Source organism: Nansenia antarctica, assembly GCF_963989245.1.
Source record: "Nansenia antarctica genome assembly, chromosome: 3".
Taxonomy (NCBI): domain Eukaryota; kingdom Metazoa; phylum Chordata; class Actinopteri; order Argentiniformes; family Microstomatidae; genus Nansenia; species Nansenia antarctica.
In genome coordinates this window covers 81,634,031-81,658,880 of record NC_137688.1, presented here as the reverse complement: position 1 = coordinate 81,658,880, position 24,850 = coordinate 81,634,031, and the positions used below count along the sequence as shown (strand labels likewise).

At 45.4% G+C, this 24,850-nt stretch overlaps 1 pseudogene across 1 annotated transcript; it reads right to left on the bottom strand.

Annotated features, from left to right (window-relative positions):
• Positions 1–895: 895 nt before the first annotated feature.
• Positions 896–3,830, bottom strand: LOC308154485 (protein regulator of cytokinesis 1-like; annotated as a pseudogene). The gene is made up of 3 exons: positions 3,389–3,830; positions 2,848–2,990; positions 896–1,246 (listed from the first exon to the last, which is right to left on the bottom strand). The product of its transcript is annotated as a protein regulator of cytokinesis 1-like (transcript).
• Between the last annotated feature and the right edge of the window lie 21,020 nt (positions 3,831–24,850).

Here is a 24,850-nt window from a genome sequence, read left to right as displayed (position 1 = left end):
AAAGTTCATCAAAGAAAGAGGCGTAGAGTGGCTTTTCAAATCAGGTGTATTGAACTGGTAAAAACTAAAATTTGAAATAATCACACACAAATACATAGTCCTGGCCTTCACAAAGGCAGAGAACCTCAGGGGGAGAAATATCACATACTTGGACAAGCTGCCGTGATGTTGGGCTCCACATCATGTGAAAATGCCCACTTTTCTTCATTTTAAACAAAGATATCCACAGTAATTACACTTTAAATAAATTACAAAACTATACAAAGAGGGGAATATTTCATACATTTCAATGTTAGAGATTCCAAGAAATGCACCATTGTGATGTAAATGTTGTAGTTAAATGTATAATTTGTAACTGCAGAATGTGTATATTTGATACATTGTCAGTCTACATCTATATCAATTCAACACATTGGGGTTGAGTTAATTCAAAAAACACTTTTATTTATAACTGTTTTAAAATGTATGCATGCTGACAGAAATCTTATCTTAATATTATTACTACTACTTCATAAATCTATATCAATTCAACACATTGGGGTTGAGTTCATTCAAAGTAGAGGAGGGATCGAGCTGTCAGTCAGAGGTGGAGAGTTACTAGTCTGTGACAGACAGGAAGCCCATATCCGCAATCAGATCCTCCTCCTTCCTCTCCTCGGTACCGAACCACCAGTCTGTGACAGACAGGAAGCCCATATCCGCAATCAGATCCTCCTCCCTCCTCTCCTCGGTACCGAGCCACCGCTGGTCAGACCACCGCTGGTCAGACCAGCTCCCACCTCGTCTCCTCCGTGCAGGCCCCAACTCTTCCTCTACCTTCCTCTACCTTCCTCTTCCTCTTCTGTGTTGCCAGGGTCTCTTCTGTTCTCTGGTTCTCAAGGTCTCTCTTGCTTCTTCAGGCTTTCAGCTTCTTCTCAAGCTTGGGCAGGCTTTTGTGCAACTCTGACCTCTGTCTCTCCTCTTTGAGGAGGGCCCCTCCTCTGTTGGTCAACCTGGTGGGGTCTGTGGCTTTTCTCTCTAGATCCAGGAAGAGCCTCCAGCTGTCCTCCCAGTGGTGGACCCCCTCAAACAGCTCCTTGTGCTCTTCAAAGTGCTGGTTCAGCCTCAGGATCTCACCCTCGTGCAGACCCAGCAGCTCCTCAGTGTACTCCTCGCTAAAGTAGGGAGCGAAGGCCTGCCGCTGTTCAGTGCTGAGGAAGCACCTCTACCATAACACAGCTACCTCTGACCGGATGGCCTCGGTGACGTTTGATTGATTGAAAACTTTATTAGAAGATTTGCAGAAGTAGGTACATGAAAGTACATATTACATACAAGGTCAACTAACAGGATAAAAACCCAAGAAAGCCACTGGCTTATTTCAATTGGGGTCCTTGATTCTCAATTCATCGTTACATGTAAGACAGACAAAAAAAAACTAGTACTATCTACAAGATAATACAGACAAATAACTATTACTATCTACAAGATAAACATACATCCATCATGGGAAGAACAATACAACAAAACATAAGGTATGTACAGCGGGTAGGACAGGTGGGGACATACACCACAGGTGGGGGCGGGGGACAAAACACAAAGTATGTACAGTGGGTAGTTCGGGTCTTTTAATCTGATTTTTGATTTAGAGGGTCCAGTTACGGATTGCAGCCTCCTGTAAATGTTTTTTGAGAGTGGTTTTGAAGGTGGGCAGTGTTTTGCACTCCTTTAAGATTATAGGAAGGGCGTTCCACATTTTTACTGCATAGTTTGCAAACGAGTTTAACCCCTTGTTTGTGGTGCAACGCGGTTGAACGTGGTTCGTGGAGCTTCCTCTGGTGTTGTATGTGTGGACGTTGTTCACTTTCTGGAAGTATGTTGACAGGTACTTGGGTGTCTTTGTGGTGTAGCGTATCTTGAAGACCAGGCCCAGTGCAAGCTGCTGCACTCTGTCAACTACTCGTAGCCAATCAAGGCTCAAAAAATGAGCAGCGGTTAGATGTGTCCTAGGGTTGAGGCCTAGCAGAAGCCTAACCAGTTTATTTTGGGCTGTCTGGAGTCTTGTTTTATGGGCCTTTGTGGTTCTATAGTACCATGATGTTACGGCATAGTCGACACTCCACACTCCACACTCCACACTTCGCTTCGCGCTGTGCCATCGCTGGAGAATAATACAAGGTTTTGCGCGAGTGTGTGCGCGTGACGAGAGAGTTTTTGCAGGGTGAGATGTCTTCAGCAGGCTTAGTCTCAGAACCCAGACCTCCCAGCACTCTGTAGGCGTCGGCGTGGACAGCATCCACTCTGACGGCGTAAATCTTTGTACTGGCGTCCAGCGTCCCAGCAGCCACCTTGAAGTTTGTGGCCTCAGAATCCTTCTGCTTGAGGATGTCAGCCATGTAATCAATCAGGTGGAGACCAAAGGCGTTCTTGGTTGTAATATTATTTTCCGTGGACAGCTTGATGCAGGTGGAGTAATGCTCTGAAATCTGTGCGTTTGACAGCTTGGGCACAGCAGCGGGGGTCCCTGTGGTGCTATGAGAGGCAGACTCCTTAAACGGCGATTCAGGCGCACTTTGTAGGTCAATGACCCGGGATTGACGCCTCTGCCGCCGCTCCAGCTCATCGTCGTTGCCAGGAAAAGACGCCAGTAGCGGGGTGCTGGTGGTCGGAGAGGCGCCCATGTGCTTCAGGGACGGCGAGGCCCACTGACGTACCCGGGAGACGGGCGTTGACAATGCGCTCATCTTGACTGCCTGATGTAATGAGTTGCAGCTGATAGTTGAGAAGACAGGAGTAGTTTGGTAGCGGCCGTTATCTTCGAGAGCGCCCGCATGACTGACACTAATGTCCAATCATCTTCTTCGTGACGTGACGGATGTTCAGCAGTTTGAGCTCCTCCAGACGCCTGATCTCCTCTTGTAACGCCTCCAGGTTCTTCTTCTTGGACTGGACCATGTGATCAGAGAAGGCCCCTCTCTCCTCCTCCGGGACCTGCAGCCGGTCCCACAGATGTATTTTATATGGATTCCATGTCAGGGATATTATACTACCCCAATACATTATACTACCCCTCTACCCCCATATATTATACTACCCCTCTACCCCAATATATTATACTACCCCTCTACCCCTATATATTATACTACCTCTCTACCCCTATATATTATACTACCCCTCTACCCCAATATATTATACTACCCCTCTACCCCTATATATTATACTACCCCTCTACCCCTATATATTATACTACCCCTCTACCCCTATATATTATACTACCCCTCTACCCCTATATATTATACTACCCCTCTACCCCTATATATTATACTACCCCTCTACCCCTATATATTATACTACCCCTCTACCCCAATATATTATACAACCCCTCTACCCCAATATATTATACGCATACGGACGTCCTTGGGGGCGATGGAGAAGGGCTGGGCGCAGAGGATGTCACACAGGTCCTGGTCCTGCTCGACCAGGGCTTTGAGCCGCTGCATCCTCTGGTTCTTCTCCTTCAACAGAACCTCCACCCGAGTCCGGATGTCCTTCTCCTGCTGGAGCATGCTGTTCCCCCGCTCCTCCTCAACATGGGATGTGTGCAGTTCCAGACAGAGTGTGTCCAGATCTTTCCTGCATTTCTCCATGCTTATAAGGAGTCTCTTCCTTCGGGACTCCTCCTCAGCAATCACCGTGTCCAGCAAACTTTTGATATGGTTCTTGACCACATGACCTCTCTCCAGTCTCTGGTCTTCTGGGATGCCGATCTCATCCCAGATGCCCTTCAAGTGGCACAGGGCTTTATTCAAGCATGCCACAGACTCCGCTGCGAGCACCTCACTCTTCCTCATCGTGAATTCCAATAATGTTATTATTCCTTTTCCAGTCGTGTTCTTGTCCCTGGTAAGCCAGGAAAATCTATCAAAATCTAATATGTTTTTTTACTATGATGTTCTCTGGTAACATCTAGCTAAACCTTGTCAATAAAGTTCATCAAAGAAAGAGGCGTAGAGTGGCTTTTCAAATCAGGTGTATTGAACTGGTAAAAACAAACATTTGAAATAATCACACACAAATACATAGTCCTGGCCTTCACAAAGTCAGAGAACCTCAGGGGGAGAAATATCACATACTTGGACAAGCTGCCGTGATGTTGGGCTCCACATCATGTGAAAATGCCCACTTTTCTTCATTTTAAACAAAGATATCCACAGTAATTACACTTTAAATAAATTACAAAACTATACAAAGGGGAATATTTCATACATTTCAATGTTAGAGATTCCAAGAAATGCACCATTGTGATGTAAATGTTGTAGTTAAATGTATAATTTGTAACTGCAGAATGTGTATATTTGATACATTGTCAGTCTACATCTATATCAATTCAACACATTGGGGTTGAGTTCATTCAAAAAACACTTTTATTTATAATTGTTTTAAAATGTATGCATGCTGACAGAAATCTTATCTTAATATTATTACTACTACTTCATAAATCTATATCAATTCAACACATTGGGGTTGAGTTCATTCAAAGTAGAGGAGGGATCGAGCTGTCAGTCAGAGGTGGAGAGTTACTAGTCTGTGACAGACAGGAAGCCCATATCCGCAATCAGATCCTCCTCCTTCCTCTCCTCGGTACCGAACCACCAGTCTGTGACAGACAGGAAGCCCATATCCGCAATCAGATCCTCCTCCCTCCTCTCCTCGGTACCGAGCCACCGCTGGTCAGACCAGCTCCCACCTCGTCTCCTCCGTGCAGGCCCCAACTCTTCCTCTACCTTCCTCTTCCTCTTCTGTGTTGCCAGGGTCTCTTCTGTTCTCTGGTTCTCAAGGTCTCTCTTGCTTCTTCAGGCTTTCAGCTTCTTCTCAAGCTTGGGCAGGCTTTTGTGCAACTCTGACCTCTGTCTCTCCTCTTTGAGGAGGGCCCCTCCTCTGTTGGTCAACCTGGTGGGGTCTGTGGCTTTTCTCTCTAGATCCAGGAAGAGCCTCCAGCTGTCCTCCCAGTGGTGGACCCCCTCAAACAGCTCCTTGTGCTCTTCAAAGTGCTGGTTCAGCCTCAGGATCTCACCCTCGTGCAGACCCAGCAGCTCCTCAGTGTACTCCTCGCTAAAGTAGGGAGCGAAGGCCTGCCGCTGTTCAGTGCTGAGGAAGCACCTCTACCATATATATAAAGCTAACAATCCAACACTTGATATTTCGTACTTACAACATTGCTTTGTGTAAAACTGAACATGGATGTTGAATGATGAACAAACGTAACGTCTCGGTCTCTCTCTGGCAAATAACGAACTCCCAAACCGGAAGTAGATTAACCGGAAGTAGATTTGCGGTAAACCGAAAGTGGTGTCACTACATCAAATATTAAGAAAATAAAGAAAGTGTTGCCGGACAACACAGGGAGAAATATCACATACTTGGACAAGCTGCCGTGATGTTGGGCTCCACATCATGTGAAAATGCCCACTTTTCTTCATTTAAAACAAAGATATCCACAGTAATTACACTTTAAATAAATTACAAAACTATACAAAGAGGGGAATATTTCATACATTTCAATGTTAGAGATTCCAAGAAATGCACCATTGTGATGTAAATGTTGTAGTTAAATGTATAATTTGTAACTGCAGAATGTGTATATTTGATACATTGTCAGTCTACATCTATATCAATTCAACACATTGGGGTTGAGTTCATTCAAAAAACACTTTTATTTATTTATTTACACTTTTATTTAATTGTTTTAAAATGTATGCATGCTGACAGAATCTTTTACAAGTAACATAACATAACAACATAAGTAGCACACAAGTAGCAACACAACACAACAGCAACACAAGTAGCAACTGGAAGTGGGGCTGCGTTGGAAGGTGGGGGCGGCGCCCTAGCGCCCTTTATTGGCCAGCCGCCACTGGTCAGAGTCTTCGTCCGTCTGGTAGTACCCACTCAAGCCAGAAAGACCATCACTACACTGTTTACATATAATATATATTGCTGAATCCTTTTCTTCGCAGCAGTTGTGTTGCACCCTCTGGCCCACTAACTTCTCAGGTTGTTTTATGTAGTCACAGATGTTCTCTTTCTGTGTTTCTGTCTGTCTTTTCTTCCTTGATGCACTCAATTTCTCGGACAACTTCCTTTTCTCTTCAACAAGTCTTGTCATGGCTTCTTCTTGTGTCCTATAAGTTAGAGCAGGCTGCAGATCAGGGGGCGCATTTTTTGCGCCCCGACCGAGAAATAGGAGACAGCCAATTGGAGCGCTGCTACAGCTCACGTGTAAGCCAAAAGTATTTGGACTGCCATAGACTGCCATTCGGCCGGCGCCCCGACTCCTCCCCTATGTATTTTCACAGTGAATTTTACACACACACAGATAACAATGTTTATTTTTAAAAAATCTTTTACAAGTAACATAACATAACAACATAAGTAGCACACAAGTAGCAACACAACACAACAGCAACACAAGTAGCAACTGGAAGTGGGGCTGCGTTGGAAGGTGGGGGCGGCGCCCTAGCACCCTTTATTGGCCAGCCGCCACTGGTCAGAGTCTTCGTCCGTCTGGTAGTACCCACTCAAGCCAGAAAGACCATCACTACACTGTTTACATATAATATATATTGCTGAATCCTTTTCTTCGCAGCAGTTGTGTTGCACCCTCTGGCCCACAAACTTCTCAGGTTGTTTTATGTAGTCACATATGTTCTCTTTCTGTGTTTCTGTCTGTCTTTTCTTCCTTGATGCACTCAATTTCTCGGACAACTTCCTTTTCTCTTCAACAAGTCTTGTCATGGCTTCTTCTTGTGTCCTATAAGTTAGAGCAGGCTGCAGATCAGGGGGCGCATTTTTTGCGCCCCGACCGAGAAATAGGAGACAGCCAATTGGAGCGCTGCTACAGCTCACGTGTAAGCCAAAAGTATTTGGAGAGGAGTATCCGTTACATTTTTTTTTTTTTTTTGATGCCCCTAAGTGACGACTTTTTAATTGCTCATTAGAGGTGTGAACATATGAAAGGAAATAACACTTGAGAAGTAATACTCAAAACTGTACACCAAATATTACAAAATCATAACAGAACATGTGAGCTAAACCGAGCCAAAAAAAACTGAACAGAAACAAAACACAAACACGAACAGCTACAAGCGTGTGCGGTCTCAACAATACTTTCTCCCAAAGTGTTTGTTAACTTTGGCCACGGCGATGAAGACTACCAGTTTGATGAGGAAGAAATGCCTGTCCTCCTCCAGCCAGACCAGCTGCATCTTCACCCTGCCCTCCGCGTCCAGGTAGTCGATGTAGAACTGGTCTCCCTCGTGGTGGTAGGAGAGGTTCTCCATCTGCACCATGGAGACGGGGCTGCTGACGCACCAGAACGGCGTCTGGAACTCTTCCAGCAGAGTCAGACTCATCATGCAACAGTCCGCCACAGTACCCCCCGCAGTGTGGTCAGTTTTCCAAGGCAGGTTGATCTTGCCGGAGAAGGGTCTGTGCTGGGACAGGTTCTTCACGTGGATGGCAATCAGCGGAACGAAGCCGTCCTGGACATGACCTTTCCGACAGTGGAGATGACGGAAACATTCCGAGACGAGTTGGGTGACCGTGTTGTGAAGGACGAAGTGTAGTGAGTAACCATGGAGACCGTAGTTGGGGTCGCCATGGTTGACACAGGCCCTGTCTTCTAGCACCGGGTACGGCCAAATGGGAGAGCCCAGCAGACTCCTCTCCACCAGTTTGTGGAAGTGGAGGTTGACCATGGCAAAGGCAATGGCCTGGCTCTCGCTTCTCCAGAAGCCTATGAGGAGACCAGGAGGGAAGAGCACCAGCCTGACCAGTTTGTCTTTGCCAACGAGGACCCCATTCCCAGAGAAGGTGCTTTGGTCAAACGTGGCTACCAGTGATGGCCAGCCAGGTCTGAGGCTGTTGGGGGCACCTCTAATGACCCCGTGGACCTGCAGGGTAGAGAGTTTGTGGAAGAGAGGCTTTGTGTAAAACTGAACATGGATGTTGAATGATGAACAAACGTAACTTCTCGGTCTCTCTCTGGCAAAGAACGAACTCCCAAACCTAGAGCAGGCTGCAGATGAGGGGGCGCATTTTTTGCGCCCCGACCGAGAAATAGGAGACAGCCAATTGGAGCGCTGCTACAGCTCACGTGTAAGCCAAAAGTATTTGGACTGCCATAGACTGCCATTCGGCCGGCGCCCCGACTCCTCCCCTATGTATTTTCACAGTCAATTTTACACACACACAGATAACAATGTTTATTTTTAAAAATCTTTTACAAGTAACATAACATAACAACATAAGTAGCACACAAGTAGCAACACAACACAACAGCAACACAAGTAGCAACTGGAAGTGGGGCTGCGTTGGAAGGTGGGGGCGGCGCCCTAGCGCCCTTTATTGGCCAGCCGCCACTGGTCAGAGTCTTCGTCCGTCTGGTAGTACCCACTCAAGCCAGAAAGACCATCACTACACTGTTTACATATAATATATATTGCTGAATCCTTTTCTTCGCAGCAGTTGTGTTGCACCCTCTGGCCCACTAACTTCTCAGGTTGTTTTATGTAGTCACAGATGTTCTCTTTCTGTGTTTCTGTCTGTCTTTTCTTCCTTGATGCACTAAATTTCTCGGACAACTTCCTTTTCTCTTCAACAAGTCTTGTCATGGCTTCTTCTTGTGTCCTATAAGTTAGAGCAGGTTGCAGATCAGGGGGCGCATTTTTTGCGCCCCGACCGAGAAATAGGAGACAGCCAATTGGAGCGCTGCTACAGCTCACGTGTAAGCCAAAAGTATTTGGACTGCCATAGACTGCCATTCGGCCGGCGCCCCGACTCCTCCCCTATGTATTTTCACAGTGAATTTTACACACACACAGATAACAATGTTTATTTAAAAAAATCTTTTACAAGTAACATAACATAACAACATAAGTAGCACACAAGTAGCAACACAACACAACAGCAACACAAGTAGCAACTGGAAGTGGGGCTGCGTTGGAAGGTGGGGGCGGCGCCCTAGCGCCCTTTATTGGCCAGCCGCCACTGGTCAGAGTCTTCGTCCGTCTGGTAGTACCCACTCAAGCCAGAAAGACCATCACTACACTGTTTACATATAATATATATTGCTGAATCCTTTTCTTCGCAGCAGTTGTGTTGCACCCTCTGGCCCACTAACTTCTCAGGTTGTTTTATGTAGTCACAGATGTTCTCTTTCTGTGTTTCTGTCTGTCTTTTCTTCCTTGATGCACTCAATTTCTCGGACAACTTCCTTTTCTCTTCAACAACTCTTGTCATGGCTTCTTCTTGTGTCCTATAAGTTAGAGCAGGCTGCAGATCAGGGGGCGCATTTTTTGCGCCCCGACCGAGAAATAGGAGACAGCCAATTGGAGCGCTGCTACAGCTCACGTGTAAGCCAAAAGTATTTGGAGAGGAGTATCCGTTACATAATTTTTTTTTTTTGATGCCCCTAAGTGACGACTTTTTAATTGCTCATTAGAGGTGTGAACATATTAAAGGAAATAACACTTGAGAAGTAATACTCAAAACTGTACACCAAATATTACAAAATCATAACAGAACATGTGAGCTAAACCGAGCAAAAAAAAACTGAACAGAAACAAAACACAAACACGAACAGCTACAAGCGTGTGCGGTCTCAACAATACTTTCTCCCAAAGTGTTTGTTAACTTTGGCCACGGCGATGAAGACTACCAGTTTGATGAGGAAGAAATACCTGTCCTCCTCCAGCCAGACCAGCTGCATCTTCACCCTGCCCTCCGCGTCCAGGTAGTCGATGTAGAACTGGTCTCCCTCGTGGTGGTAGGAGAGGTTCTCCATCTGCACCATGGAGACGGGGCTGCTGACGCACCAGAACGGCGTCTGGAACTCGTCCAGCAGAGTCAGACTCATCATGCAACAGTCCGCCACAGTACCCCCCGCAGTGTGGTCAGTTTTCCAAGGCAGGTTGATCTTGCCGGAGAAGGGTCTGTGCTGGGACAGGTTCTTCACGTGGATGGCAATCAGCGGAACGAAGCCGTCCTGGACATGACCTTTCCGACAGTGGAGATGACGGAAACATTCCGAGACGAGTTGGGTGACCGTGTTGTGAAGGACGAAGTGTAGTGAGTAACCATGGAGACCGTAGTTGGGGTCGCCATGGTTGACACAGGCCCTGTCTTCTAGCACCGGGTACGGCCAAATGGGAGAGCCCAGCAGACTCCTCTCCACCAGTTTGTGGAAGTGGAGGTTGACCATGGCAAAGGCAATGGCCTGGCACTCGCTTCTCCAGAAGCCTATGAGGAGACCAGGAGGGAAGAGCACCAGCCTGACCAGTTTGTCTTTGCCAACGAGGACCCCATTCCCAGAGAAGGTGCTTTGGTCAAACGTGGATACCAGTGATGGCCAGCCAGGTCTGAGGCTGTTGGGGGCACCTCTAATGACCCCGTGGACCTGCAGGGTAGAGAGTTTGTGGAAGAGAGGCTTTGTGTAAAACTGAACATGGATGTTGAATGATGAACAAACGTAACGTCTCGGTCTCTCTCTGGCAAAGAACGAACTCCCAAACCTAGAGCAGGCTGCAGATCAGGGGGCGCATTTTTTGCGCCCCGACCGAGAAATAGGAGACAGCCAATTGGAGCGCTGCTACAGCTCACGTGTAAGCCAAAAGTATTTGGACTGCCATAGACTGCCATTCGGCCGGCGCCCCGACTCCTCCCCTATGTATTTTCACAGTGAATTTTACACACACACAGATAACAATGTTTATTTAAAAAAATATTTTACAAGTAACATAACATAACAACATAAGTAGCACACAAGTAGCAACACAACACAACAGCAACACAAGTAGCAACTGGAAGTGGGGCTGCGTTGGAAGGTGGGGGCGGCGCCCTAGCGCCCTTTATTGGCCAGCCGCCACTGGTCAGAGTCTTCGTCCGTCTGGTAGTACCCACTCAAGCCAGAAAGACCATCACTACACTGTTTACATATAATATATATTGCTGAATCCTTTTCTTCGCAGAAGTTGTGTTGCACCCTCTGGCCCACTAACTTCTCAGGTTGTTTTATGTAGTCACAGATGTTCTCTTTCTGTGTTTCTGTCTGTCTTTTCTTCCTTGATGCACTCAATTTCTCGGACAACTTCCTTTTCTCTTCAACAAGTCTTGTCATGGCTTCTTCTTGTGTCCTATAAGTTAGAGCAGGCTGCAGATCAGGGGGCGCATTTTTTGCGCCCCGACCGAGAAATAGGAGACAGCCAATTGGAGCGCTGCTACAGCTCACGTGTAAGCCAAAAGTATTTGGACTGCCATAGACTGCCATTCGGCCGGCGCCCCGACTCCTCCCCTATGTATTTTCACAGTGAATTTTACACACACACAGATAACAATGTTTATTTTTTAAAATCTTTTACAAGTAACATAACATAACAACATTGATTGATTGATTGATTGAAAACTTTATTAGAAGATTTGCAGAAGTAGGTACATGAAAGTACATATTACATACAAGGTCAACTAACAGGATAAAAACCCAAGAAAGCCACTGGCTTATTTCAATTGGGGTCCTTGATTCTCAATTCATCGTTACATGTAAGACAGACAAAAAACTAGTACTATCTACAAGATAATACAGACAAATAACTAGTTCTATTTTCCAGTACCGTCTCTTGACCTAAACGGGCGCGCTCTCCCTCTCTTTTTCTTCTTCTATTGCTGTGTAACGTTACTGACTGTAAAATACGTTTCAAAATAAGAGTCCTCCAACCATAAATTCACCTTGCAGGTTTTAAAATATTATTTAACCCATAAGCAATTTAGCTTATTGTCTTCTAGTAGACATATATTCAGTTGTTTTCTACTATCTTATGTTAGACAGCTATTGTGCATTTACAGTGTTCTGGTAACCTGGGTTACAAGGAGCAGCATCTAGACCAGTGGTTCTCAACCTTTTTTGGGCCAGCGTCCCCCTGTCCATTATCCAGGTCTCTTACCCCAGGTCCCCCCATCAAAAAAAGTAGGCTTTTTTTCTTCCCTGAATATTAATGTTGACTAATATTCTGTGTTATAATATCATTTAAAAAGCATGTCACTGAATGCCAAATAATAGATTTGATTTAACTGGGCAGTTGGAATATCATTATCATTAGTTTACCAGAGAGCAGAAAAGCCATGTGAATGTGAATAAAAATGCTGTTTATGAGTGTTAAACAAACTCAGACAACATCAGAGAATACAAACAGACTGTTTTATGATGCTAATATTTATTCATTTTTGATTGGACTTTGTTAACAAAGTTCCAAAGTTCAGAGCACTGCGCTCTGGGACCGCTCAGAGATGGGTGCTCTGACTGAAAAGACGGTTTGCCCGAGCGAACTGACCGTTCGTGCATTTACTAACGTACCTAAAATAACACTGCTGACAGCTGATCAATCACAAGCAGACAGTAGTGGTTTCCTATAGCAACAAAAGACGTTGACAGCTGTTCGGAGTGCTTATGTGTTCGTTTGCATCACATGAGGAGCAACATATCACTAAAAAGCGATCGTATATTTTAGTTTGTAAACGTTAAGACGAACACATCGCAATGCTAACCTCAGAATGGCACTAGGGATAACATCCACAACAACATGTCGTATATTTTCTGCTTAAACACACACATGCATAGGTAGTCTGACCAGCCCTCTGACTTCAGGCCGTGGTGACATCACAGGGGACGGCCCTCATGACCATCTAGATAAGGTGATAGGCTATGGCCTGTGACTGTATTTGCATATTGTTGATGAATAGGGGTGAGACCCAAGGGAGGGCCTCTTTTCCAGCCCAGGTCACAGGAGAACACATGTAATGTATATATCTGTTTTTGTACTTTAATTAAATCGTCTTAAACTCATAACTAATAAGAGAAATACACGACATTAGTGGCGAGCCAAAAACCCAGGAGTCTAAAAAGGGAAATCTATGTTTGAAAACTGAAGCTGCAAGACAGGTATGATTGTGTGGAACAGCTGTGTTTTTCAAACATTTTCTTTGAGACTAAAACAACCTTAAAGTAAAGTATCTTGTTGGAATAGAAACAAACCTTTCATAATCTTTAATAAGTGGGGTTGGTGAGAGCCAGATTTTGAAGTCCGTTTTTGTAAATATACGATTAGATTGGTAAGGGATTTGAGTGTTTGTATTGGTGATATAGGGCTGAATTTGGTAATTCGCTTTTTTATGTTAAGATATTAGTTGTGTAACTAATAGTGGTATTACGGAATATCGTGAGTGTGTGTGTAAAATTGTGTTCTGATAAAGTGTAACAAGTCTGTTTTGTAAGAAAGAGCATTATTGTAGAACTGTAGCAGGAGTGTGTGCAGAGCCCTTTAGAAAGAAGCAGACGCCATTTTCCATTGCTCTTTGTCCTTGAGGAAGGACACACACAGAGGCCATCTCTATGAGGAAAACGTGAATGCATTGTAGAATATTTGAATGAGATTTAATTTGGGAAATAATAGTTTAACTGGATTGAAAGATAATCTTGATATTGCTGTGTCGTGAAAAGTAATTGTAAAAAAAACAAGTTGTGTTAAAGAGATTGTTTTAAAGCAGGCTACAAACACGCGGTGGTTTCTCAAGGACAAAGGGTTGTTAAATTGAGCCGCCTGCTTTCTGCCTCTGGCCTTTAGGCTTCGGACACGTAGGGGGGTTGCGTGTGATTGTTGCATTACATAGACTATAGTATTTTAGAGATAGAGATAAAGTGAATTGATCAGCGGGGTATTTTTTAATAGTTTAGAGTTACGGTTGGAACATTCATAGACGCCATTTTACACGGAAGAGCTGGCGCATGCGCAATCGATACGCAAGTCGGTTGCTTAGCTCCATCTGCTGGCCAAAACACGACAAGACATTTTTAAAACATTGGCTCTCTGTAAATTGATGAAATACAACCCTCCTTCATTGATGATGTTTGTAAATGATCGTTATATATTACTTTAATTAATTTAATTAATTACAAATTGATTGAATTAATTATTCAGATCATTTCATTTTCTGTTTTCACAAAACTTTGATCAATTGGTTTATAATAGTCTAAGGATAACGTTTTCTTTCACAGGTTTACATCAATGAAGTGTCAATGACTAAGTCTAATTAATTATGCATTCCTTTCAAATAACAAGTCGATTTCTTTACAGATTGTAATTAATAATTAATCATTTTATTCCTTCCAAATGACAAGTCGATTTCTTTACAGGTTGTAATTAATATTCGTGTTTTACATCTTTTTATTTCAAGTTAAGTTCTTTTTCACAGTTTTTGATTAGGAATAGCAGAATAGTTTGTATTGATAATTAAGCAGTAAAAGGGTTTTTGTAAATCGGTGAATACTTAGGTGTTGACCAGCCTTTGTGATTTAATAATTGTGTTGACCAGAACTGTAATTAGTATTGAATGAGTAATTAAGTGACACATATTCATAAACAATTAGGAAACACATTTAAGTATAAAGTACTTACACAGATATTAGATTTAAGTTAATACTGCACTGACATACACAAGAGGCAAATCTGTTATTCTGAGTTGCAGGGTTTTGTGGGGATGGTTAATACAGTTATATTGGACTAGCATTTGTTTAGCAAACAAGACAAAATAAGGTGGGTTGTAAGAAGCGTACACCTTATCTAATATAGAATATTGTCAGCATATTGAGCAAGTAGAATGGGGTCAAATTCAACGAAGCTGTTAAAAGATATTAGTGAACATCGTGGAATGTTGGCTACGTTATCCCCTATGGCTGTAGTGGAAAAAATGAATCCTCTTGTTAGGGAAATTAGCAAAATGTCTACGAAATGGAATAGCCGTTGGGCAGACATTGAACAGCCATGGCCGAAAGAGGGCACCTTCAACTTACGAGTTATTGCAACTTTAGAGGTACTTATTAAAACCTATAAAGCAAACCAGAAAAAGGCAAAGAATAGATCAGAGAAACGCAAGTTAGAATTAGCCATTTTAGAGCTATTTAAGGTAGAGGGGCAGAAAATAGCAGCAGCTTGGAATGAGACAACAGCAAAAATGGAAACGGAAAAGAAAAATGAATTGGCCAGAACACTGGAACAGAAATTGAACATTCCATTCACAAACATGTGTCCAGTCTCCAGTCCCCCTCCATATGCTAAGGCACTGGAGGACCATTCCCAGAAGAAGAAGAAGAAGAAGGAGCCAAGGGGAAAAGGGGACGACAGGAGTGACGAGGAAGATGACAGCGAAGATGGCAGTGAAGACTCAAGTGATGACGACAATGCAGATGGAGGCTACAACGCGCAGGTCAGGAAGATGATAGCCACAGCCGAAAGGAAAGGTGGGAGAAGACGACGGGAGAAAGCGGAAAGAGAGGAAGAAAGACACCACAGATGGCTGAAGGAGCAACGAGAAAGGGAGGAAGAGGAAGATTGTCACCGAATGTCATCAAATACATTAAAGAACTGTCCAGTGCTGATTCGGGGTAACAAGATGGAATATCATCCGTGGCATCATACAGATCTGTCTGAAGTGATGGAGAAGCTCCCCGTTCTTCAAGATGGTGGATACCCGTGGACTACTGAGATGGACGTGAGACTGACAGGAACGCAGGCCGCAATGGGAGACCTGAAAAGACTCTTAGCTTTTATTGCAGGATTGGATACAATGCAGGAAATATTGATGAAGGCAGGACTTCATAGATATATCAATACATCAGTTTATGATCCAGAGCTCTTCGCAGCAAACAGAGGCAAACTGTGGAAAGCAATCAGGGAGATCTACCCTACTCACATTCACCCAGACGATATCATTGTGAAGCCACTGGGGGGAGATGAGAATCCCAGAGGTTTTGTTGCCCGTGTGCACTCTCAATGGAGAAGTGTGACAGGGAAAGACGCTGAAGATAACCCCTTAGAAAAATCCATAATCAGGGAAAAAATACAAGAAGGGCTTCCTACCCCAGTTAAGGATAAGCTAGCAGAAGTGGTAGGGCTACGACACATGAACAAAGCTGTTTATATAGACCACGTAGCTCATCAAGTTGAGTTATATCGAAAGAATATTCAGATACAGAAGGCAGAAGACGAAGAATCACTCAGAATATTAACTCATGTGCAATTGACTGAAAGCGAGAGGAACATAGAGGGAGTGCAGGCTTTAGCCCCACAGCAACAGCCACCTGGAGTGCAGACTGCTACTTACCAGTCCTACTCACAGGGGCCACAAGGGGGGTATCCTGCTACTTACCAGTCCTACCCACAGGGGCCACAAGGGGGGTATCCATACCCACAAGGGCCACCAGGGGTGCAAGCGGTTCCATACCAGATGTACACACAGCCTGGCCAAGGACCACCACCAGGGGGATGGACAGCAGCAGGGAAGGAGATGCTAGAACCATGTTACCAATGCGACCAGAATGGACATCTAGCCTGTACCTGCTGCAACAGGCCCCAGGGGGGCGCAGGGGGGAGCCAAGGAGGAGGATATTGGCCTCCTACTACACCTGCTCCAGGAGTGATGAACCCTTACGGAGGCCCAGCAGCTGGCCTATAGGGGTGCCCGGAAGATCCGAGTGGGAGGTGCCAGCTGGTGGTGACACAGAAGCCTGAAGACGCCACGCACCTTCCTATGTCTAGAGAATATGTGAAGACAATCGGATTTGAGGGAATTAAACAGCTGATTCCTACAACTGAGCTTGTAGACTTAGAGTACAAGGGACAGAGAGCAACTCTGTCAACATTTGTGTCAGAACACACGCCAACAGGGCTGCTAGGGAGAGATGCTCTATGCCAATTGAACTGTACAGTAAAATGCACACCTGACGGCTGTCAGGTGACGGTGCCATCCGGTGTTCAGATTCCATCGACGGCCAGAGTGATTAAGCATAGAACAGACCTACAAGCTTTGCCTTTAAAGGGAGCTGATATAGAATATTGGGTTGATGGGTCTTGTTACGGGGTAGGAGAAACTTTGTGCGCTGGGTATTCCTTAGTTAAAGCACAGAATTCAAAGTTTATTGTAGAACAGGCTGAGGCAGTTCCTCAGCCTTGCTCAGCTCAGTTGGCTGAATTGATTGCCCTCACAGAAGCATGCAACTTGGGAACCGGACGGAGAGTGACAGTGTACACCGACTCTGCCTATGCACATAATGTTTGTCATTTTAATGGAGCTGTATGGAGGGGGCGGGGTTTTAAGAGAACTGATGGTACGCCTATACAGCATCACGCACAGATCATGAAGCTGTTACAAGCCATGATGAAGCCAAAGGAATTAGCCATAGTGAAGTGTGCCACACACAGGTCTGACTCATCACATGTCACACAAGGTAACAGGGCTGCAGAGGATGCAGCCAAAGCCATTACAGGAGCAGACAAGGCAGGTAAAGGTCTTCTGGTCACACATGAAAAGCAATTACAGGGCATGGTCGCACTTGAGGATTTATTGATGTTACAGAGTAGAGCAACTATGTTAGACAAGAACGTTTGGCTAGCAAGGGGGGCAAGTCAGGATGACACAGGTCTATGGAGGAATCATGAGGGGTTGGTTGTAGCACCCTCAGATTTAATAGGCATGTTAATACGGGAAGCTCATGGATTAGCACATGTGGCTAGGGGGGAGGTAAGACGCAAGATCACCAAGGAATATGGGTTTTGGAGTCCATATTTGATGGAACAGATTGACCATGCTTTAGGTCAATGTGGGGTCTGTTGGAGAAACAACATCAGAGTGGGTACACCAGTGGTGTCTGGGCATATCCCTACCCCAATAGGGCCACGGGTGGTGGACAGGGGGGTGGATGTACAGAGTAGGCAGGATGTTGTGCCAACAGGTGCCGAGGTCCCCAGAGAACCTGAGAAGGAGGAGCTACGACGAGATGCTGTGGTGTTGCCGGAGCCAGTGGCAATGCCAGCGTTACAGCCAGTGATATTACCGGCAGTGCCTGAAGCCGAGGGGACAGTGGAAAGCTGTCCAGATGCCAATAAACCAGAAACCAACGAAGCAGAGAGTGTTGACAGTCTGGAGGTCCAGCCTGGGGGTGTCCAAAGCCTGGACACCTGTGCTACTGGGGATGCTGGCGAGTGCCTGCATCATGCTTCAGATGATGCTGAGGGCGACTCCCCAGACCTTGATCAGCGTGGGAGGGGACCAGGCGGCTGCCTGAACCTCAATGACACTGACGGACGACGACCAGTTAGGAAAAGATTAAAGACTATGAATAGGGTAGTGAAGCAGCAGATCAAAGGGAACGACGGGAATGGACAGCAGATGATAGCATGGCTGGAAACGGTCTTAGGGGCATGGGAAACTTATTTTGCTAAGATAGGAGCACCTATTATAGCAGACATGATTTTTGACTTTCTTAGGAGACAGGGCCTCATTGACTGTTTTTGGAAAATCAGTCACTCAGTCCACGTTAATGAACTTTTCAGAAGACTAGTCCTCATCTGAGGTGAAGATCTATGCATTAATGCATTCCCTTTGTCCTGTGCTTACTGTTGGGGAATTATGTGTTATGATAACTGAATGTCATTATTTGTGTATTGTTTGTGTATTTGTGTGATTGATGTCAGTTGAGAAGTGATGTGGTGGTTATGCAAAGATAGGAAAGAGGTTCTGTTCCTAGCGCAACGAAAATGGAAGCTCCTGACTATGAAAGTGTTATCAATCTGAGACAGCGGTAAAGGCTGTTCTCCAACTGGGTTCACGTGCTAGCAACCTCTGACCCTGACGCTTCAAGGACAAAGAAAACATCGGTCGTTGGAAGTTTCTGTATTGATTTGTGCATGATGAACTGTGTTTAGTTTAATTGTGATTGTTATTTTCAAGATTCTTTTTATTATTGGTTGTTTTCTATTTTTTGTTTATGATATCTTTGGGTCCTAATACTGGTCCTGGGTTGGTCTGTGTTATTGTGCTTCTTGTGTTGTGTGTTGGTGTAGTTTTTCTGTTTGTTGTTGTTTATTTAAAAAAAAAAAATATATATATAAAAAAAAATTTTCTTTGGTTTCTTAGCTGCAGTATGTGGGGTTTTGTGTTTTTGTTTTGTGGTCGTTTAGTTTCGGAACACCCTCTGGGTGGTCCGAGGGGGGATGTGTCGTATATTTTCTGCTTAAACACACACATGCATAGGTAGTCTGACCAGCCCTCTGACTTCAGGCCGTGGTGACATCACAGGGGACGGCCCTCATGACCATCTAGATAAGGTGATAGGCTATGGCCTGTGACTGTATTTGCATATTGTTGATGAATAGGGGTGAGACCCAAGGGAGGGCCTCTTTTCCAGCCCAGGTCACAGGAGAACACATGTAATGTATATATCTGTTTTTGTACTTTAATTAAATCGTCTTAAACTCAATAACTGTTCTTTGATTCATAACTAATAAGAGAAATACACGACAAACACTTAACAGTAATACATTTATGTAATATACTGTGATGAACCTGCGAGGGGAGGGGACATTCGTAGCTGATTTCTCCAGGTTAGATTATTGGTAAGCGACAGAGAACTTTCCGGACTGGTTTATTACAATACGATCGCTTTTTTGAGATAGGTTGTTCCTGCTGTGATGTTCTGGTATGGTGGTATGGTATTAGCACTCATTTTAACTAAATTAAATAAGCTGTATTGAAAGGAAGCGAACGCATAAGCGCAGGGGGTAGTGTGTATACGCGGGGAGGGAGTATTTGGCACGACAGGCTTACGTCACCGGCGGGGACATGGACTCAGTATCAAAACTAACATAAGAAATATTCTCTCTCGCTTATAGCCAACAATTACAATGAGCCTACAAACTGAAACACATGTCACTCAAGCATAGCCTACAAGGAAAACACTCATAGAAATTAAACAAGACCGTAAATTAACTCTTTGACTGCCAGCCATGTTCAGAGCGGAGAGCTCCATACTGCCAGACTTTTGGGGCATTTTCGCTGAACTTTGAAGACCCACCAAATATTGACTTTTTCGGACTACATAAACATTGAACATATCTACCAAGACTTTTCATCAGAAAAAGAAAGTTTGTTTCTAGCCTCTTTGAGTGTTTAGAAATCGGCCGTAGAACATAGGGTGGTTTCAGCAAAAACACCGGATTTTGACCAATAAACTGAGAAAACGAGATTTTTCTGCAGAGAAGCAAATTCAAGCAAAACGGTGACTGACGTCCACATATTTTAGTTTTAGTGACACCTCAAACATCTGAAAAGTTGTTTACTTATATGAAACAATAAAAACAACACAGGAAAAAAGGCTTTTGATGACAAAATAACTACATTTATTCACAGATGTAGAACATTTAGAATCATCATCACTCAATAATATTTTTTTTCTGTGTGGTAGGCTTTGAAACACTCTCCTGAGTGCAGGGGTACATGGCAGGACCTGCACCACATTCTGGTCTCTCTCCTTTTACCCCTTCGAATGCAGACCCTACATTTTCTTGCTGGCTGTGTGTTATTGCTGGTGGGCCTTAAGCGTTCCAACTCATGCCTGGCCATCCAGCCTGCTGTCTGGGTCTCTCTGTCTTGCTGCTCTGGTTTGTCGGACCTCCTCTTCCTCCTCCTCCTCCCCCCCCTTCCTCCTCTCTCCCCCTCCTCCCCCTCCTCCTCTCTCCTCCTCTTCCTCCCCCTCCTCCTCCTCTCTCCTCCTCCTCCTCCTCCTCCTCCTCCGCTACATAGGTTTTTTCAGTCCATGACCTCGCCACCCTCCTCATGAACTCCAAGTGTGTTTTGCACTTCCCCGGGTTCCTGGCCTTGTACAGCACATAGGCATTGAACACACAAAGCTGAAACAAGTACGCCACAAACTTCTTTGACCAGTTGAGTGTTTTCCGTATGAATGGGTAATATGCAATGTTCTGGTCAAGTTTGTCCACCCCATTCATGCAGGCATTGTATGCCACAACACACTCCGGTTTGAGCTGACCCACCTTCTCCTTCTTCCCCTTCTGCCACACCTCCACCCTCTGCATGCTGTCATGGTGGCAGGTTGTCACCATCCTCACCAGACGCTTGTCCTGCCATGCCATAACCAGCACCCTGCCATTGTGCCGCACCAGCCTCCCCTCCACACCCAAGTCGGTCTTTGTCGGCTCCCTTATGATCTGCGGTTCCCCCCTGTTTTTTCGCAGTGTTCCGCAGACGTTGGTGTTGGCTTTGATCAACTGCTCACACAGTTGAACAGAGTTGTAGAAGTTGTCCATGTACAGTGTGTATCCGTGTCCTGTGAGACGGTCAAGGAGGGAGAACACTGTGTCTGGGAGTGTGTTATGCTGGCCAACATAAGGCTTCATGTTAAAACAATACCCAGTATTAGAGTCACACAGTATGTAGGATTTAATTCCATACTTCACCGGCTTCTGAGGGTTATACACTTTGAATGATAGGCGGCCACGCCACTATCATCAATGCATATATTTTCAAAGGGCTGATACAGCTCTTTGAATTTGGCTACAACATGATCTAAAACAGGACGCACTTTATACATTTTATCTGTGGCGTCCTGTGATGCATTATTGTTGTAGTGGAGGAACTTCCAGATGAGCTGGAACCTGTTCCTGGGCATGGTTTTATTGAAGTATGGAGTGGCGTCCTGTTGATCCACACTCCAATACATTTCTAGATTTGGCTTTTTTATGTAACCGGTGATGAAAGTGAGTCCAAAGAATTGTTTCAGTTCTGGGACTGTCACCGGTTTCCATAACCTCCCTCTGGAGTGTGGCAGAGTGTCGGGATGTGCCTGTAAAAACTGCTGGGCATACAGGTTGGTTTGATCTGCAATGTGCTGCAGCAGCTCATCAGTAATAAGCAGCTCCAGGAAATCAACCGGCAGGTCAGATTCCAGCTCTGCAGCAGCATTCTGGGGTCCAGGGGTTGCCGTGAATGGAACCTTTGTGGGTTGCCACTCACCCTGACCCCAACCAGCATCTTTCTCTGAAGACAGCCGTCTCCTTGCAGCACACCCTCTGGTTGAGGCACGTCCTCTGCTCGATTCAGGGACTGTAAAATATTGAAATATATACCATTTTATACAAAATATATATACAAAAGGCATGTTGTATTGCTTTGTAATGATGTAGTGTAATAGTGTAATAGTAATAGTAATAGTGTAATAGTGTAGTGTAATAGTGTAGTGTAGTGTAATGATATTTCTATATATTATATATTTACCTATGCTTTTCACACTCGCATTTTTGTCTTGGATCGTGGATCCACGCTGATCTGGAGAGGATTCCCTGCTGCTAGCCGATCCGGATGGCAACCACTCGTCCGACGAGTCGGGGTCTGGTTCTACGTCCTCCGACTCTGAACTGTCGCGGCGACGTGGCTCCGATGGTCCAGCAATGCTACCACGAGTGTAGCGTTGCGCGTTGCTCCGGTTCTCACCATCTGCAACATTTGGCGCATCTCCTGCACCAGATCTGCTTGCAGTTGACCTGATCGGCACCACACTCCTTGCAGATCCACTGCCAGACAAGCTCTGTGCCAGTGTCAACTGCTTATACTGCTTGTCTCCTCTCGTTTTCGCTATCCGTTTCGCCATTTTCCACATCAACCCACCACACGCCTTCTTCTTCAGCTTTTATATCTGAGCTAAATCGAACTGCTGCCCCCATCTGGGGCAGAAATACATTACACCCAAGTCTGAAATTCACACACCAGGTGTATAAGACGTAAATATGGCCATCCCCGGAAAAAAAAAAGGAAAAAAAAAGACGCCATTTGGCGTCTTTGGCAGTCAACGTTACTAATTTATAAGACGCCAAATGGCGTCTTTGGCAGTCAATGATTAATGTCCTATGAAACAAAACTGCGCGGCCAAGCGATGTCCCCCAGACAGGCGAAGGCGCTGTCCAATCCAGTTGAGAAACTGGACGGGGGCGGGGTGAGCGCGGCCGCTGCAGCGAATGGAATTCCAAAACAAGCGCACCTCAAGCTAAAAAGCGAAAGACAGGACTTTCCTCGTGACTTTTTTAGACGGATTTGGTAGAGGCAACTCATATATAATGGGGACAGTCACGCAGAATGTGCCATTTCAAAATAAAGGTGTATCTTTAACCCTCCGGTTGTGTTCCCGGTCAAATCTGACCGAGAGCAACTTTCATCAATCATAAATATTGTGTTTTACATTTGATTGCCTCAAGGCCTTATGATATCCTCCACACTAGGCATTTGAACATATACAATTGCTGACTAACCACTGGCATTGAATTTTGAGGTTTTAGTCAACTTTGTAACATCTGTGGTGTTCCCGGTCAAAAATGACCGCCATAGGAAATTAATGGATAACACAAGTTGTAACAAGCTACAACATTCCAGGATGTATCAGACCTGTTCACATACCTCATATATAAAGTTTGACACATTTCAAACTAAACAATTAGGTGTTTGTTATGGGAACCCTTCTCTTTCCCGTGCTTATTTGCCCATCCGAACCAGACCTTCCAGACTAAACATTGTTTAGTCTGGAAGGTGTGGTTCACCTGGGGTGAAAGAGAAGGGTTCCCATAACTCTGGAAGGTATGGTTCTGATGGACACATAAGCACGGGAAAGAGAAGGGTTCCCATAACAAACACTGAAATGTATCAAACGAAACAGGTGTTTGTTATGGGAACCCTTCTCTTTCCCGTGCTTATACAGTATGCCCATCCCCCCACGTGAACCACACCTTCCAGACTAAACTGTCACAGACCCCCTATATAAAGCTTTATTTGTGCTTTGCTCTGAATTCACTATGTGAACACAAAGAGTAAGCGGCTGTCTAAGCGATTATCTGTCAGAGAGGCTCTCGACCGAATTTTTGAACCAGATGAAGAGGAGATTGAAGTTGAACCAGACTTCTCTCGAACACACGTAACCGCAGGGTCCCTTTGTGCAGGGCCTCGTTGGTCATGCGGTTGATGTAGCAGGAGCTGCTCTCAGGAACGAGGCACTTCATCACCGTGTTCACACATGACTTCCTGAAGGAACTCCACACACTCCCACTGGTCTGACCCTTGACCTCTGTGAGGTCACCGACGCCCACAGTGCGACACATTCCGGTGTTGAGGTCCCAGCTCACCTGCAGGCTGGAGTGGTAGGTGTTGGGCCTGCAGTGCTCCTCCTCTGCGTTGGAGAAGGCCAACAGCAGCAGGCCGATGTTGATCACCACTGTGTTGGTCTCTGGACACACCTCCAGGATGACAACGTCGTAGTCGCTGAAGGAGCAGAACTACTGCTGCCAGAAGGCGTCGCTGCGGATCACCTCGTTGATCAGATACTCAAAGTCCAGCGTGAGCTGCTCCACACACACACTCTGTCCGCTGTGCGGTCCTGTCACTAGCTGCAGGTTGTGTCCCTTCAGGTCCGTCACTGTGAAGGGCAGCTGGACCGTGTCATCCTCATACCCACTGGCGTCCTGCTCTTGCGCCCCCGGCTGTTGGAGGCGGTACTGCAGCCGTGTGTAGTTGACGTATCCCGGCTCGTTGGACCCGGCGTTGTGCAGCGAGGGAGGGGTGGGGGGGTAGGACGAGGACGTGGAGGCGGGGGACATCACGGCGTGGCAGGGAGGCGCGGGGTCCTCCTGCTCCGCGGAGGAGGAGGGGGGGGGCCCGCGGCCATCTTTGGTGTCCGGTGGAGGAGGAGTAGGCTGGCTTGGTCTTTTGGCCAGGCATCAGGGTTGAAGACTTTGAAAGAGTCCAGCATAGCACAAAATCTTGGTTGTGACCATAGCAGTATTACACAATCATGGTTGTGACCATAGCAGTATTTCCTCCTCAAACTCTCTCAACCCTGCATAATCCTCAAGATGATCCATGTTAAACCCTGACATCACAAACACTGACTTATCCTAAACTAACCTGGAATCTCATTTCATTTCCCTGC